Consider the following 18,358-nt stretch of genomic DNA (forward strand, 5'->3'; position numbering starts at 1 on the left):
TGAAAGACAAAGGGACACAGGGGCAAGAATGTCCAGAATGAGTGAACAAAACTTTTCATAAATATTATCCCCCTGCTTCTTTGGACGCTGTTTCCTGCAGCATCCTGTTGTGTCTCTCCAGCAGAGTATCATGCTCAGACTGCAATGTCTGAAGTTCAGATACATTGATCTGTAAGTTATTTTGGCTCTTTTGTAATTTGATTTTCAGTTGGTCAATTAACATTTCCATGTGTTCCCTAAAATAGAAATAAACAGTTGTAAAACATTAAAGAGGTGAAACTTCATTTTGTGGCTTCCAGTATATTTTAATCATTTAATCTTTCTATGTCATACTTATTATGAGTGATTCTAAAGCAAATATAATTATTGTAAGGATCCAATTATTTAATTACTGTAGGATTACAGTAATAAAAAAAGATGTTATACTCAGATTTTAAACCTCTGGTGCTACATATTTACAAAAAAAGAAGTCTCGGGCTGAGGTTATGGCTCAGTGGTGGAGCACTTGCCTTGCATGTGTGAGACACTGGGTTCGATTCTCAGCACCACATATAAAGAAATGAATAAAATAAAGGTCCATCAACAACTAAAAAAATAAAAAAGTCATCTCTGAATTTTAAAAATTTATATAGTGGAATAGAACATTAAACGGCATCAAAATAGCGTATTTATGTTATGGATTATGCCATTAGTTAAAAAAATAACCCACCTAATTCTATAATAACCATTATGAGAACTATATTTAGAATAAGCTATAGTGAAAGACAAGACCTGAAGAAAAGCAGTTCTTTTTAGACTTAGAATAAAATCTAGGAGAAAACAAATAGTTAAAATCCATAATTTTGACACAATGCATACAATATTCATTTCATTTTTTTAATTTCTTTTTTTAATTGTATGTGGGCACAATACCTTTATTTATTGATGTGTTTTTATGTGGTGCTAAGGATTGAACCTCGTGACACACACGTGCAAGGCAAGAATTCTACCACTGAGCTACAACCCCAGACCTCTTCATTTTTTTAAAATGTATTAACTGGCCAGGGCAGTGGCATATGCCTGTAATCCAGTGGCTTGGGAGGCTAAGGCAGGAGGGTTACAAGTTCAAAGTCAGCTTCAGTAACAGTGAGGCACTAGGCAACTCAGTGAGACCCTGTCTCTAAAGAAAATACAAAATGCAGCTGGGGATGTGGCTTAGTGGTCGGGTGCCCCCAAGTTAAATCCCCAGTAACCACCCCCAAATTAAAAAAAAAAGTATTGACTGTATAAGAAAGTAGAAGAAATGTAAAACATTTACATTCAAATGGTCTGAACCCAATTTTAAGGTATGCCCAAAAATGGCTCTTGCAAATGGTGACATTTTTTCCTAAGGAACCAAAAATATGTCTCAGAGAAAAGAGAGCCTTTTTAACAAATGATGCTGGGAAAACTGTATAGCTGTATGTGGAAAATGAAGTTACACCCCCCTCTCTCACCTTGCACAAAACTCCATCAAAATGGATCAAAGACTGAGGAATGAGACCAGAAACTTTACAATTTCTAGAAGAAAACATAGGGTAAACACACTATCATATTGGTACAGGCACCAACTTTGTTAGTAAGAACCCCAAAGTATAAGAAATAAATCCAAGAATCAATAAGTGGGATGCCATCAAACTAAAAAGCTCCTGCACAGCAAAGTAAATGATTAAGAGCATGAAGAGATAGCCTACAGAATAGGAGAAAATCTTGGCCAATTGATCCTCTGATAGGAGATTAATATGTAGAACTCAAGAAAATTAACATAAAAAATCCCCTAAAACAAATAATCAATAAATGGACAAAAGAACTAACAGAATCCTCTCAAAAGAAACACAGATGGCCAACAAATACATGAAAAGCTGTTTAACATCTCTAGCAGTTAGGAAAATGCAAATCGGAACTACACCAAGATTTCATCTCCGTTCAGTCAGAATGGCGATGGTCAAAAATACAAACAATAAATGCTGGCAAGGTCGTGGGAAAAAAGGAACACTTGTATATTGTTGGTGTGATTGCAGACTAGTACAACTACTCTGGAAAACAGTAAGGAGATTCCTCAAAGAACTTGGGATGGAACCACCCTATGACCCAGCTATTCCACTCTTTGTTATTTTCCCAAAACAACATGGCATATTACAGATATACCCACCTCAATGTTATAGCAGCATAATTCACATTAGCTAAATTATGGAATCAACCCAGATGCCCATCAGTAGATGAACAGATTAAGAAACTGTGGTACATATACACAATGGAGTATTACTCAGCCATAAAAAAATAATGAAATTAGGCATTTGCTGGTAAATGCATGAAAATGGAGAATATCATGCTAAGTCAAATAAGTCAAACTCAGATACTCAAATGTCGAAAGTTTTGTCTCATGTGGAAGTTAGAGTAAAATAAAAGAAAGGGAAAGGGAGGGATAGGGCCATATAAAGAACCAATCAAATATAAATTAATAGACTAGAAAAAGAAAGTCAAGTAGAGTAGAAGAAGGAGAATGAGAAAGGGGAGGGAGGATGGGAGGGAAAATGAGGGGATCAAGAACTGAAATCAATTTCCATTCATCTGAGTTTGTTGGAATGAACCGAACTACCAAGTGTAACTATAAAGATCTAATAAAAAAAATCAACTTCAGCTTCATCAGGAACTACTAGTAAAGAGAATATCTCATCATGCTTCAATCATAGTTTCCTTATTTAATAGAGTCTTAAACAAAAAGTAACAGGAACATAAACATACAAACACCACAGGATCATTAGTCCTGTTTAGAATAATAAAGAGCCAGATATAAAACAGCTTTGAATACTGAACCTCTACTTATAAAAACTGAACACGCATGCCAGAGAAAACCCTTATTTCTTATTTCCATTGTATTTTTGAGTACCTTACAAAAGGGATCTGCATGCTAGTTTCAAAGAAGCTTTAAAAAATATACTTCTCTAATAGAATTGAGATGGTCATAAATTTCAGAAAAATTTATTTCTAGACCAAAATTTGGTATTTAACTTAAAATTTCTTGAATTAACCATTTTTAAGCAACTTCTGTTTAACCTAATTAATGGTGAAGAAGTATATTTAAAAAGCATTTTTTTCCTTTGACTCCTCCATTTTCAAAATTGGAAAAACTAATCATAATGTAATTCTCTTGCCTAAATTTCTACTATGATCAGATTCTATTAAGAGAACATCAAATATTAGTCACAGTGATGCCAAACAACTGTTTTCATTGGTAACAATACAGAAAAAGTTAACACTTGAAAGAAATTGAAATAGAATTTTCAACCTACTTGGTGAAGAATCAGTGTTGCATGTTTCTTTTAAATAGACTTTACCTTTCTTGTTTAGCTCCTTCAGTTTCAGCCTGAGACACAGATTTATTTTTCTGTTGCTTGAGAAAGTTGTGAACTCGGACTTTGTAGCTCTCAAATTCGGAAGTTATAGCAGCTTGTTCTGCCTATAATATTTAAAAGAAAACATTTTCTATTGTAAGATGATCTCAATTTCTTGCAGAGGTTAACAAACTAAGGTGAAAATCTATTTTTGAAAATTAATTGCTGACATTCATTTTAGCCCCAATTAACTTCACAAAAAGTACACTTCTGTTAGTCTTACAGTTTTTAAGAGTTTCAAGAATATAATTTTGTCTGACAAATTCTTAGATTTACTGACTACCCATAAATGCTGCAATACACTCTTTGCTTTCGTAACTTTATAAAGATTTTTTTTAATTTTTTATAAATAAAAGAAAAATTAATTTTCAAAAACATTAAGTTACTTGAACTTCAGTTTTCAAGAGTGGTACAAACTAAATTCTACATCATCTACTTTCATGACCTGATCTGTAAACTTTTACAACACACACACACATTTTAAACACTGAGGACTGTAGTGAAGCTAGCACAGGAAGTAATTTCAGCAGAAAGAGATGAAACAGGTTTTAATGAGTAAATATAAATATGCCAATGATGAGTCTTTTCTTTGTATTAACTTACCTTCATATTAACTTTTTGAGCTTTTTATTATGGAATATTTCAAACATTCTTGACAGCAGTGCCTAAGGTACAATAAACTCCAGTGTACCCATCATCCAGCTGAACAATTACCAATGCACCCAACCTTATCTCACCCAGAAAAGGAGTCAGCAAAGTACAACCCACAGGCTCTTTTTGTGAATACAATTCTACTATAACAGCAAGCCTCATTCATTCAAAACAGTCTATGGTTGCATTAGTGCTAAAACAGTGACCTGAATAATCACCACAGAGACTGTGTAGCCCATAAAGCCTAAAATACTTATTATTCTGCCCTTTCTGGAGAAAGTTTGTCAACCCCTGATCTATACCTTAAGTACTCTCCGAATCCCCACTGAATTATTTTAAAGCAAATCAATTCATCTGTAAATATACAGTGTATATCTCTGAAGTAAAGGTATGTCTATATTTGCCCTATCTCTAAAAGATAAGAAATCTACTTTTAAAAAGTACCTCAAAAGAGAGTCTGTATATTTACAATTCTACATATTAGAGGTACATATCTACGTGGTCATCTGTTTTTCTGATAGTAACTGAGAAATTTTTTTGTGAGACGGATTATTAATGAAAGCACACTAAGGAGCCAATCAAAACTTAATAAAGAAAAAATTTTCTTGCTTACAGAGGCAAAGAAGAAGCAAATATAAAGTAGGAATAAGTGGATTCATTGTGCAGTTCACAGGCAGTCTCTGCAATGAGCCAGGACAAATCAGGCTGCAGCCTGTTGTAGAATAAACCAAGACTATATGACAGTGACTTCATTGTCTCTGAAGCTGCAGAGATTTACAATTTGGTCACTTATAGAAAAAGTGTGCCTAACTCCTGATCTAGACTAGTTATGTAGACATTATGTGGTTGAGCTGCTGAAAAATCAGAGGCAATGATTCATTGTACAACTTAAATTCACACACATAGATTACACTATTTGGCAAACAGGAACAGGAGTATCTTAACTATACTCCTGTAGTAAACTAATTCAGTTATTTCCTGGCAAATATTTACCTAGTTCTGAAAAGTATTCTATAAAGGCCAAACTACACATGAAGTCTTACAAAGTGCTCTAGGAGTTATAAAAGCGAGATAGCACTATTTAAAAGTTAGAAAAGAAAAACGGTTACGTGGTTCCAGGTTATATTCACTTTATGTGAAACTACAAGTGAGGTTTCACAGAAGAGCCAGCATTTAGGATTAGAATCAGGATTTCAGTCTTAAATGCTTCCTGTTCTGTGGGGATGGGCATGAAAGAAATAATGAGGAGAATGAGGTCATGAAAGGAACAAACGCAGTAGATGAAATATACACTTGTGGAAAACATCATGTCACAAGAAGGTTTACAGCCCTTTTTAGAAGCTGTGAGAATAATGAGAATTAAATTGAAAAGTTAGATGGGAAATGATAGAAGGGTTTGAGATTAAGATGTATCTACCTTAATTTATAAGGCAGAGTGAGCAAATTACATTTTTTTTAATGCAACACTTTCTTTTTTCATTTTTGGTGCTGTGGATTGAACACAGGAGTGCTTAGCCAATAAGCTACATCCCCAGCTTTTCTTATTTTTTATTTTGATCATCTTCCTAAATTGCTTGGGGCCTGGCTAAATTACTGAGGTTGAACCTGAATTTGCAATCCTTCTGCCTCAGCCTATCCAACCACTGGGATTAAAGCCATGCACCACTACACCTGGGCGAAACACAATCTTAATGCTTCTTTTGCTACCACAAGTCCTTACTCCAGTCTTTCAAGGATTTCACTGCCATGAGGTGGAGACTTTTCCCAGATTCTCTATCATCTAAATACTCTGATACAGCAGACAGTAATCTTCCCCATCTTTAAAAGTAAACTGAATACTTCACCCCATTATTCAGATCCTTCATGAACAAGATCAAAAATACATTTTTAATTATGTTCCTTCTTTTCCTTTTTGGAATTGGAGACTGAACCCAGGAGCACTTTACCACTGAGCTACAACCCCAGTTTTTTTTATTTTGAGACAGGGTCAGGCTAAATTGTGGAGACTGGCCTTGAACTTGCAAATCCTCCTGCCTCAGCCTCTCAAGTGGCTGGGATACCAACTGTAATGCCTAGTTTAATTATATGTCACTTCTCCTTTATAGGTGAAGATTTTCACTCCAACTAGTTAAGACTCCTAAGATAGTATTTCTTTTAGTTTTTGCTTACACTATAGCTGCAGAAAGTCTTTCACTAATCCTCTTTTTTTTCCCAAACTTATATTTAAGACACAACTCAACCCCAGCTTTAATCATTCCAGTCTAGAGAACATCACTCTCCTCTGAATTCAACATTTCCTGCTGGTTCCATTCATTTCTGTATTTACGTACTTATCAGTGAGAAGTAGGAGGTCTTCTTGAATAAGCACCCCTTTCCAGTTTTTCCAAGGTATCTAGCTTATCTTTCAGCAGGTTGTCAAAAATATATGAATTTACTAATTCACAAAAGCAAATGTTTGCTTGCAGGAATATAACCTAGAGTTCTGCCATTCAATTTGCACAAAGAACTTTCTTGGAAAACATGGTATATGCATGGTGTATTGTCTGGAAACCATGTAATCAATTATCCAGGTACTTAATTATCTAGGTAGTCTAATTTTTATCCCTGGATATAGGCAGATGAACTCTGTGCACTTGGACTTTGTTCACTCATGGAATTGCCTTTCTTGAGCTATGATTTGGTCACTGGCTAAGCATGGAAGATTTGCTGTTATTAATTGTAGGGACATTGCTGAGAATATCAGTCTAATTTATCAGTGGTTCCTAAACTAACATTAACTTCAAAATCACACATGAAGCTTTTACGAACAAAAGATTTCAAACAAAAGATTTCCCTTTATTCTAAGATTCTGAATCATTCGTTACATGTGGCTTGGTTTTCTAACAATGTTCTTCAGGTACTGTGTGACATACAAGTCAGGTCTGAGTCCTACATCAAACAATCCTCCCTTTATAAAAATCTGAGATGATGTTCTTTCACATGATGTGGTACCAAGAAAAGTTGTTTCTTCACAAGCTTGCTTTCTTACTGTGGATACTACAAATCTTGAAACTGATGTTTCTGCCTTTCCTCTGGCTTCTGGGATGCTAAAAGTAAAATTTAGGGAGACCTCTAGCAAAATATGTAAGATGTATACTTTATGTCTTAATCTTTTATCTGATTTTACTACTGAGACCTATCTCAATATTTTCTTTTATGCTACTTCCTCACCACTTATATCTAAAATCTTACTGTATGGTAATATCTTTGTAGCCACCTTAAATTATTTTATGGAAATTCCACTTCTGACCATAAGTAACGAAGAGTCTAGACTTACCTTCCTGTCATAAACTAGGAAATGGAACAAAATACATGCAAAAAACTTTTTCTGACATTGGACAATGGCAGTGTAGGATTGTGATCTCTGAGACAAGGTCAACAAACATGTTACTTGTCTTGACTGTATGGAAGCAATATCTGAACTGGTGCAGGGATGGGAATCTGAAATAGAGCTGGTAGTCTGAAATGCAAAGAACTGCTGTGGAAAGAACAATAAATAGAGAGTTGTAATCTGGACAACTCCCGGGGCTATATCATTTGATTCCCCACCAGCCAGAGTGAAGACACTTTGCTAAGTACATAGGCATTCAGCAGAACTTTGAAGAGCACCCCTTTAGTCGTGGACTGAATCCGACCTGTAAGTAAAGGGTACTCTAGACTCATCCTAAAAGAGATGAAAAATAATTCACAAAAGTACAAAACTGATATACAAATAACTTTACTGAAGTTTAATTTTTTAAATGAACACAAAAATATCTAGAATTCAACAATGAAAAATTCACATCTACTTTTTTTTTCCCATACAAAGAAGCAGAAGAATATTACTTATGACAAGGAGGGAAGAAAAAAAATCAACCAATCAACAGAAATAAACACATGAAATAAAAAGGATGAAATTAGCAAAAAAGGGCATCAAAATAGCTATTAAATATGTTCAAGAACTTAAAGGAAAACATAAAACATATAATGAAGAAAGGGAAAATATAAAAAAAAAATAACCAAATTGAACTCCTAGAAATGAAAAATGCAATATCTAAGGTAGATAGTTTGCTGCATGGGATCAGAGAATTTGAAGACAGTAATAGGAACTATTCAAAAAGAAGCCAGGAGAGTACAAAAGTCAAACAAGCAAGCAAGTAAGCAAACAAGAAAACAAAATAGAAGAAAAAAAGGAATAGTATCACTGACTTATGGAACTATATCAAGTGGTCTAATATATCTAATGAGAGTCCTCAGGTGGGTGGGGTAGTTCAGACAAAAAAAAAATCAAAGGAAGTAATGGCCAAAATGTACCAAACTTGAAAAAAAATTATAAAAATCCTACACATCCAAGAAGCTGAATAAATACAAACAGGCTACAAGAAAGAAAAAAAATATGCCATAAAATTCTATACCCAGTAAAACATCTTTTGGAAATGAAGGCAGATTAAAGACTTTTTCTGAAAAACCAAAGCTGCAAGAATTAATTGACAGTAGTTTATACTTAAGATATAAGAAGCTATTCAACAAAAGGAAACACATACCTGGTGGAATTTGGATATACATGAAAGAACAAAGAACACCAGAAATGGCTTAATATTGAAAAAAAATTCCTAATTTTTAACTTCTTTAAAATAGGAGTTGGTCAACTTCTCCTAATAGGCTGAATAAAAAATATAGTCTTGCCAGCCACTAGTCTCTGTTACAATGATTTATCTGTGGTGTTGTAACACAAGAACAGCCGAAGACACTATAAACAAATGAACATGGCTTGTTTCAGTAAAACCTTTATTTACAAAATCATGCAGCTGGCCTGTGGGCTATAGTTTCCTGACTTCTATTTTAAAAGGTAACAATTCCTGGGTGTGGTGGCACATGCCTGTAATCCCAGCAGGTCAGGAGGCTGAGGCAGGAGAACCATGAGTTCAAAGCCAGCCTCAGCAACTCAGCAATGCCCTAAGTAACTCAGTGAGACCCTGTCTCTAAATAAAATATTTTTAAAAGGGCCAGGGATATGGCTCAGTGGTTAAGCACCTCTGGGTTCAATTCCTGACACCAAAAAAACAAATAACAAAATTCCACAACTATTTTCAAACAAAAATGACAATGTAGCCAGGCATGGTGGCATACACCTATAGGCTGAGGCAGGAGGATCGGAGTTCAAAGTCAGCCTCAGTAACTTAATGAGGCTCTAAGCAACTTACCGAGACCTTGTGTCTAAATAAAATATAAAAAAACAGGGCTGGGGTTGTGGTTGTGGCTCAGTGGTTAAGTGCCCCAGGTTTAATTCCCAGTACAAAAAACAAAATATTTTGAATTGAATTAAAATAAAACATACCCATTTATGAGATGTAGATAAAGAATGCCTAAAGGGGGGGGTGTGGTTGTAGCTCAGTGATAGAGTGTTTGCCTAGCACATGTGAGACACTGGGTTTGATTCTCAGCACCCTATATAAATAAATAAAATAAATGAAGGTTCATTGTCAGCTAAAAAAAAAAAAAAAAGGCCTAAAGGGAAAGTGATAGTTTTCATTGCTAACAACAGAGGGTATTTTATGGAGTCAGGTGTGGTAGCCCACACCTGTAATAACAGCTATTTCTGAGACAAGAAGATTCCAAGTTTGAGGCCAGCCTTAGCAACTTGTTGAGGCTCAGTCTCAAAACAAAAAATAAGAAGAGCTGGGAATAAAGCTCAGTGGTAGAGGGCCTATGGGGTTCAACCCACAGTTAACTCCTATATTCAAAAAAAATATAGATAAAATGGATAGAATTACATTAAAAAAGAAATGCTTCACTACTATTCAAAATTTCCTAATCTGTTGACAATCAGCAAACTGTGGACAAAGATTACTTTTATCTTCCTATTATTCACATCACAAATACTTAAATAACAAACATGAAAGAATGCATCAAGCACCAACATGGACTACAAAAATCATAATGGCAAATGTTTTTACATTCCTGCTGGTCCTAAATAATGTTTAGTACTGTGTTAGGATAGGATGGGAACTATCGAAAAAGAAGCTAGGCATTCAGCAGAACTTTGAAGAGCAGCCCCCTAGTAGTGGGCTGCACCCAACCTGTAAGTAAAGGCTACGCCAGACTCATCCTAAAGGAGATGAAAAATGCCTGATAAGGCCCCCTCCCCCAAACCTGTTACAATGAAACAATTTTAAGGTAAAGCAAATTTTGTTTTATTCACTCACTTCTACTTGTAGGGTTTTTTGTTTCTGTTTTTGAATTTTTATTTCTTGCTCCAAATCCTCTATCTTAATGTTTTTATTATTTAACTTCTGATTAACTAATGATATATTATTTAACTTCTTTCATCAAACATTCATATTGGCTATTTCCATATTCATCAATGTAGTCTGCTGGGCATCCTGAATATTTTACAAAGGATTCAGTTATTAATTACATTTGTTAGATTGCTGACATGATGCCATAGGAATTCAAATGCTGTTCTGCTCTTCTATAATACACAGTGTAAATAGTAATGAAGAAATGAGATGTTGGATACTTAAATTTTTAATTTTATAAAATCAAAGTATACTTTAAAAGCTCAACTTTCTTAGCTTTACTGTATTTCATTATGACTTTCATTAACCACGACTAGTAGTTCTAGTCTTGTGAGGGCTCTTATGAAATATTAATATTTTAAGTGAGTCTTATAGTAGTTTTCTTTTGACATTAACTAAATCTTCATAGGTCACATAACACTCATGTATAGAAAATGATATATAAAATCAAACTGATGATTCAAAGCCAAGATTCTTCTGAAAAGTCAGAGAAAAAAAATAAAATTCCAATTTACTGGGGCTGAAAATTTATAAGGGTTATTTTAGTACTATACACAACATTTTAAAATATTCCTTTTTGAAGTATAAAATAGCTTCATAATATGAACACTGACATCAGTTTTCACTCTTGGTGTTTTATTTTACCTATTTAACAAGCTCTAGTTCTTGCATAGTTTTCTGAAGCTGTTTCTTTTCCTTTTGAAGTTGTACCTGAAGTTCTTCAAGTTCTTTCATGGTACTGGAATGTTCCTAAAATTAAAAATAAAACCTCTCACAACTCAACCAATGTTAAGAAAAGTACTTGTGTTAGAGGTTATAAAATAAATCTGACCCAAAGACTCAAAAAATTTGGAGACCTTTCAATATTTAAGAAATATACACCCAAATATCACACCTTAGATTCTCAAATTTAGAGCTGGCATACATTAAGCAATTAATGAACACACCACTGCTCCTTCAATAAGTCTTTTCCTCAAATAACATTTTGATAAAAATATGTCTATACATATGTGAATCATTTCACAGGATAAGTTTTACCTTTATCTTCTGTTCCTTTTGAAGTTTTTCAGTTTCCAATTCCTTGTCCACCATTGCTTTGGATTTCTGGACTTCTAAAATCTGTAATTCTAATAACTTGGCATTAGACTGTAGTGTCTCCATATGAGTCAGGAGATCTTCATTATCAGAATTTAGTTTTTCACACTGGAAGGACCAATGGTTCATTACTGTAAATGTAAAAAAATATATTCAAGAGAGGAAGAAAAGGTACATTAACAAGAATATTGGCAAAGTGTGAAAAATGAAGATTTCAAAATAAATTCCACAGGATGACAGTGTTAAATTTCAAAACCCATCAGTGTTAATATTTATATGGTAAAATTTGTAAAAGACCAGATGCACCCCCAAGAGAGCAAAAGAGAAAAATGAAAAAAAAAAACAGGAACAAAAAACAAATCCAGTGGGACTGAGATTAGAGTAATAAGCAAGACAGGATAGTTCTTTTGTTAAATTCATCTCCTAATGGCAGGGGGTATGTGGGGAGAGGGTAGAGAAAGAAAGAAATCCTAACCTGATTGTATTTTAATTTTTTTATGCAAAAAGTAATGGACATTAAAAGATATTAAAATTTTCATGTCTGAATTTACTCGATTTGAAATTACCTGAAAAGCTGAATTTCTTAATTGTTTAGAAAGATATTCTATTTGATGTTCAAAATTACTAGCACATTCTTTTTCCACATCCAACTGCTCTAATTGCTTATCATATTGTAATAAAAGATTCTTCAATAAAAGACACAAATATTTAACTTTAGGTTATTATTATTCATTCAATAGGTCAGAATGTATAATCAAACAATCCTGACATAAGATTTATAAGTCCATTTGAGATATTAAATATTTATATACAAAAATATGGCAATGAAAATATAAATCTACACATGAAAATATGACAAAAGATTAGTGTTCTTAATATTTAAAGAGATCTTAAAAAACCCCCATTTAAAATTTATAAATGAGCTTATTCTTCTTTCGTCAGCAAGTTACACTGGACCTTGTTCCTTTATGGTCTAAGAGACCTTATAATCTAATCCATTAATTTCCTCCAGAGGAAGACCATGTATATGAATTTTATGAAGTTCAATTTAAGAAACTACTTAATTGCTTTTAAATTTAGAAAAGTCTTTCATATGTGAGAATCTGCCAAAGGATCAAGTATTTTATTCTAGATTAAAGAAAATACTTTTCACAAATCCTAACCCATCCAAAATTATTTTGGTGTGTGAAATAAAATAAAAAATTAACTAAATCCTCTCAAATAGTTTTCTAATTTTCTCTTCTAGCACTCGGGATGAATTCAGGGGTATCTGTCTCCTTTGTTAGATTAATCTGATTCTCACATTAGAATTCTACCATATTTCTATAGATTGATAGAAAAAAAAATTAGTGTGTAAAGAGGTCACTTTTGAGAGCCAGCCACAAGTCCCCGAGCCAACGGAGAGCTTTGATCCGCAAATAGCCTCTGAGATCAGGGCAGGGCAGCCAGAGACTTCTCCAGGCAGCCAGCCCCCTCCAGCCGCAGGCTCTTTCCACGGGGTGATCCAAGATGGCAGACTAGAGGGTGACTGCATCCCCAGTCGCTCCAGAACCCAGGAGTCAAGAAGGGGAGGCATTGAGAGACTCGGACTAAAATAGAGCCACGGGTAAAGCTCCGCCCTGGTGGCAGGCCCAGATAGAGGTGGCTTCCGGGAGCAGGACAGGGCAGCTAGAGTCTTCCACAGGCAGCCCTGCACACTACGGCAGTGGGCCCCTCCCACAAAGCCAGCTTTTCCAGGTTCTCGGAGCAGGCCCCCTAGTGAGAGCCTTTCTGATCAGAACAAGCTCCATGTCCCGGAGCCAGCGCGGCCTGCTCCGGCCCACAAGCAGCTTCAGGGACCAGGACAGGGCAGCCAGAGACTTCCCCAAGCAGCCCGGCCCCCTGCGGTGGGAGGCGCCTTTCAAGGCTAGCTTCTCGGAGCAGACTGCCCAGTGAGAACCTTTCTACACAGAGCCAGCCACAAGTCCCCGAGCCAACGGAGAGCTTCAATCCACAAGAAGCCTCTGGGATCAGGGCAGGGCAGCCAGAGACTTCTCCAGGCGGCCCTGACCCCTCCGGCCACAGGCTCTTTCCACGGGGTGATCCAAGATGGCAGCCTAGAGGGTGACTGCATCCCCAGTCGCTCCAGAACCCAGGACTCAAGAAGGGGAGGCATTGCGAGACTTGGACAAAAATAGAGTCATGGGGTGAGTCTCCCTCACTGGGCGAAAACTTGGCCTGGGCGGCAGGCACAGATAGGGGTGGCTTATCAGAGCAGGACAGGGCAACTAGAGTCTTCCCCAGGTAGCCTTCCACACTCCAGTGGTGGGTTCCTCCCACACGGCCAGCAGCACAGTGCAGGCCCCCAGTGAGAGCCTTTCCGCACAGAGCCAGCTCCAAGCCCTGGAACCAGTAGGGGGCTAGGGGCAGCTTTCTTCGGAAGCACTGCATTATCAAGTTCTTCCAACACTTCAGGCTACTGAAGGCTGGGAGGTGATACACTGGAAATCTACCGGGACACTATAAGCCAATCTTACAGTGGAAATCTGCAATATCTCAGGGTCCCACTGACAGCTGACCAATATGAGAAAACAAGGGAAGAAAATGTCCCAAACAAACCTAGATACTACATCAATAAAACCCAAAGACAGCACAGCAGAAGAAATGTCAGAAAGGGAGTTCAGAATGTACATAATTAAAACGATCAGGGAAGCAAATGAGGAGATGAAAGAGCAAATGCAGGCATTGAAGGAGGAGATGAAAGAGCAAATGCAGGCATTAAATGATTGCACCAATCAACAGTTAAAATACCAAATACGGGAAGCAAGAGATCATTTCAATGAAGAGTTAGAGATACTGAAAAAAAAAAAAAAACAGAAATCCTTGAAATGAAGGAAACAATAAACCAAGTTAAAAACTCCATAGAAAGCATAACCAATAGGATAGAACACCTGGAAGACAGAACCTCAGACACTGAAGACAAAATATTTAATCTTGACAACAAAGTTGGCCAAACAAAGAAGATGCTAAGAAATCATGAACAGAATCTACAAGAATTATGGGATATCATGAAAAGGCCAAATTTAAGAATTATTGGGATTGAGGAAGACTTAGAGAAACAAACCAAAGGAATGAACAATCTATTCAATGAAATAATATCAGAAAATTTCCCAAATCTGAAGAATGAAATGGAAAACCAAGTACAAGAGGCTTATAGGATTCCAAATATACAAAATTACAACAGACCCACACCAAGGCACATTATTATGAAAATACCTAACATACAAAATAAAGACAGAATTTTAAAGGCCGTGAGAGAAAAGAATCAAATTACATTCAGAGGGAAACCAATAAGAATACCAGCAGATTTTTCAATCCAGACCCTAAAAGCTAGAAGGGCCTGGAACAACATTTACCAAGACCTGAAAGAAAACAGATGCCAACCAAGAATCTTATACCCAGCAAAACTTACCTTCAAATTTGATGATGAAATATGATCCTTCCATGATAAACAAAAGCTAAAGAAATTTACAAAAAGAAAGCCAGCATTACAGAACATTCTCAGCAAAATATTCCATGAGGAAGGGATGAAAAACAACGATGCAAATCAGCAACAGGAGGCGCTAGCCTAAAGGAATAGTCAAATAAAGGAGAAACCAAATCATGTCAAAAAACAGATATGAGTCAAATGACTGGGAATACAAATCATATCACAATAATAACCCTGAATGTTAATGGCCTGAACTCATCAATCAAAAGACATAGACTGGTAGATTGGATTAAAAAGAAAAATCCAACAATATGCTGCCTGCAAGAGACTCATCTCATAGAAAGAGATACCCATAGACTAAAGGTGAAAGGATGGGGAAAAACATACCATGCACACGGACACAAAAAAAAACTGGAGTATCCATCCTCATTTCAGATAATGTGGACTTCAAGCCAAAACTAGTCAGAAGGGATAAAGAAGGACATTACATGCTGCTTAAGGGAAGCATAAATCAGCAAGACATAACAATCATAAATATCTATGCCCCGAACATTGGCTCATCCATGTACATCAAACAAATCCTTCTCAATTCCAGAAATCAAATAGACCACAACACAGTAATACTAGGCGATTTTAACACAACTCTCTCACCACTGGATAGATCTTCCAAACAAAAATTGAATAAAGAAACCATAGATCTCAATAACACAATCAACAATTTAGACTTAACCGACATATATAGAATATACCATCCAACAAAGAACGAATACACTTTCTTCTGAGCAGCACATGGATCCTTCTCTAAAATAGACCATATTTTATGCCACAAGACTATTGTTAGCAAATACAAGAAGATAGAGATACTACCTTGTACTCTATCAGATCATAATGGATTGAAATTAGAAATAAATGACAGAATAAAAAACAGAAACTTCTCCAATACCTGGAGATTAAATAATACACCATTATATGATGAATGGATAACAGAAGATATCAGGAGGGAAATAAAAAAAATTCTTAGAGGTAAACGAGAACAAAGACACATCATATCAAAATCTCTGGGACACTATGAAAGCAGTACTTAGAGGAAGATTTATTTCATGGGGCGCATTCAAAAAAAGATGTAGAAATCAACAAATAAACGACTTAACACTACAGCTCAAAGCCCTAGAAAAAGAAGAGCAGACCAACACCAAAAGTAGTAGAAGACAGGAAATAGTTAAAATCAGAGCCAAAATCAATGAAATTGAAACAAAAGAAACAATTGGAAAAATTAACAAAATAAATAGTTGGTTCTTTGAAAAAATAAACAAAATTGATAAACCCTTAGTCACACTAACAGGAGAAAGAGGGAGAAAACTCAAATTACTAAAATTCAGAATGAACAAGGAAACATCACAACAGACACAAGTAAAATACAAAACATTATTCGAAGCTATTTTGGAAATCTATACTCCAACAAAATAGAAAACCTCGAAGACATCAACAAATTTCTAGAGACATATGAATTACCTAAACTGAACGAGGAGGACATACACAACTTAAATAAATCAATTTCAATCAATGAAATAGAAGAGGTCATCAAAAGTTTACCAACAAAGAAAAGTCCGGGACCAGATGGGTTCTCAGCCGAATTCTACAAAACCTTTAAAGAAGAGCTCATTCCAATACTCCTCAAAGTATTCCATGAAATAGAAGAGGAGGGAACCCTCCCAAACTCGTTCTATGAAGCAAATATCACCCTGACACCTAAACCAGACAGAGACACACCGAAGAAAGAAAATTTCAGACCAATATCCTTAATGAACATCAACGCAAAAATTCTCAACAAAATTTTAGCAAATCACATACAAATATATATTAAAAAGATAGTGCACCACGATCAAGGGGGTTTTATCCCAGGGACGCAAGGTTGGTTCAACATCAGGAAATCAATAAATGTCATTCACCATATCAACAGACTTAAAAGTTAAGAATCACATGATTATTTCAATAGATGCAGAAAAAGAATTCGATAAAATACAGCATCCCTTCATGCTCATAACACTAGAAAAAATTGGGGTAGTGGGAACATTCCTTAATATTATAAAGGCCATCTATGCTAAGCCCATGGCCAATATCATTCTAAATGGTGAAAAACTGAAAGCGTTCCCCCTAAAAACTGAAACAAGGCAGGGATGCCCTCTTTCACCACTTCTATACAATATCGTCCTTGAGACTCTAGCCAGAGCAATTAGACAAACCAAAGAAATTAAAGGGATACGAATTGGAAAAGAAGAACTCAAACTATCCCTGTTCACTGATGACATGATTATATATTTAGAGGAACCTGGAAATTCCACCAGAAAACTTTTAGAACTCATAAGTGAATTCAGTAAAGTAGCAGGTTACAAGATCAATGCTCATAAATCCAATGCATTTTTATACATAAGTGATGAATCTTCAGAAAGAGAAAATAGGGCAACTACCCCATTCAAAATAGCATCGATAAAAATAAAATACTTGGGAATCAATCTCACAAAAGAGGTGAAAGACCTCTACAATGAGAACTACAGAACACTAAAGAAAGAAATTAAAGAAAACCTTAGAAGATGGAAAGATCTCCCATGTTCCTGGATAGGCAGAATTAATATTGTCAAAATGGCTATACTACCTAAAGTGCTATACAGATTCAATGCAATTCCAATTAAAATCCCAATGATGTACCTTGCAGAAATAGAGCAAGCAATTATGAAATTCATCTGGAAGAATAAAAAACCTAGAATAGCTAAAGCAATCCTCAGTAGCAAGATCGAAGCAGGGGGTATCGCAATACCAGATCTTCAACTCTACTACAAAGCAATAGTAACAAAAACGGCATGGTATTGGTACCAAAATAGACAGGTAGATCAATGGTACAGAATAGAGGACACGGACACAAACCCAAATAAATACAATTTTCTCATACTAGACAAAGGGTCCAAAAATATGAAATGGAGAAAAGATAGCCTCTTCAACAAATGGGGCTGGGAAAACTGGAAAACCATATGCAACAGAATGAAATTAAACCCCTATCTCTCACCCTACACAAAACTCAACTCAAAATGGATTAAGGATCTCGGAATCAGACCAGAGACCTTGCATCTTATAGAAGAAAAAGTAGGTCCAAATCTTCAACTTGTTGGCTTAGGATCAGACTTCCTTAACAGGACTCCCATAGCACAAGAAATAAAAGCAAGAATCAACAACTGGGATAGATTCAAACTAAAAAGCTTTCTCTCAGCAAAGGAAACTATCAGCAATGTGAAGAGAGAGCCTACAGAGTGGGAGAATATCTTTGCCAACCATACTTCAGATAGAGCGCTAATTTCCAGAATCTATAAAGAACTCAAAAAACTCTATACCAAGAATACAAAAAATTCAATCAACAAATG

The 18,358-nt window shown here is 35.7% G+C and overlaps 1 pseudogene; it reads right to left on the reverse strand.

Annotated features, from left to right (window-relative positions):
* The window catches only part of LOC124974502 (GRIP and coiled-coil domain-containing protein 2-like), a 44,248-nt pseudogene that overhangs the window by 5,278 nt on the left and 20,612 nt on the right, over positions 1–18,358 (reverse strand).

The sequence above is a fragment of the Sciurus carolinensis genome, unplaced genomic scaffold, assembly GCF_902686445.1.
Source record: "Sciurus carolinensis unplaced genomic scaffold, mSciCar1.2, whole genome shotgun sequence".
NCBI classification, from domain to species: domain Eukaryota; kingdom Metazoa; phylum Chordata; class Mammalia; order Rodentia; family Sciuridae; genus Sciurus; species Sciurus carolinensis.